Source organism: Terrapene carolina, unplaced genomic scaffold, assembly GCF_002925995.2.
Source record: "Terrapene carolina triunguis isolate 2854851 unplaced genomic scaffold, T_m_triunguis-2.0 Scaffold517, whole genome shotgun sequence".
NCBI lineage: Eukaryota > Metazoa > Chordata > Testudines > Emydidae > Terrapene > Terrapene triunguis.
The window spans coordinates 5,571,115-5,571,732 of record NW_020664868.1 but is presented as its reverse complement, the minus strand read 5'-3'; the positions used below and the strand labels follow the sequence as shown (position 1 = coordinate 5,571,732).

The 618-nt window shown below is 43.0% G+C and overlaps 2 protein-coding genes and 1 pseudogene across 2 annotated transcripts in view; 1 reads left to right on the top strand and 2 right to left on the bottom strand.

Moving 5' to 3' along the window:
* The window catches only part of LOC112107877 (zinc finger protein 271-like), an 879,239-nt gene that overhangs the window by 551,459 nt on the left and 327,162 nt on the right, over positions 1 to 618 (bottom strand). The window lies entirely within an intron of this gene.
* Positions 1 to 618, top strand: part of PPP1R37 (protein phosphatase 1 regulatory subunit 37) — a 147,540-nt gene that overhangs the window by 82,296 nt on the left and 64,626 nt on the right. The gene's annotated exons all lie outside the window — the stretch shown is intronic.
* The window catches only part of LOC113407921, a 12,857-nt pseudogene that overhangs the window by 303 nt on the left and 11,936 nt on the right, over positions 1 to 618 (bottom strand).

Below are 618 nucleotides of genomic sequence, written 5' to 3'. Positions count from 1 at the left end.
TTTTTTAGCTTTTCCTGTGGCAGGGCATCTTCACTTTCAATGTATGGGGAAGGGGCGGTGTAGTAATAATGCTGGTGAATCGGGGTGCAATGCTTTAGAATAATATTCATAACTGTCTTCTTGGAGGAAGAGTGCCTTTTCTCCACTGCCAGAACCTCAATGTCTTCCACGTCATCCTCTTCCTCATCTTTAGAAATACAAAATATAAGATAAAGAAAGTAAGTTGTTCTCGCCAAAAAATATTCACACAGGACCTTGACATTTAAAAACTAGTAACAGATCAACCTCAGCCTAGATCAATCCACACAAGCGGTCCATTTCCTGGACACTACTGTGCTAATAAGCGATGGTCACATAAATACCACCCTATACCGGAAACCTACTGACCGCTACACTTACCTACATGCCTCCAGCTTCCATCCAGGACACACCACACGATCCATTGTCTACAGCCAAGCTCTAAGATATAACCGCATTTGCTCCAATCCCTCAGATAGAGACAAGCACCTACAAGATCTCTATCAAGCATTCTTAAAACTACAATACCCACCTGCTGAAGTGAAAAAACAGATTGACAGAGCCAGACGAGTACCCAGAAGTCACCTCCTACAAGACAGG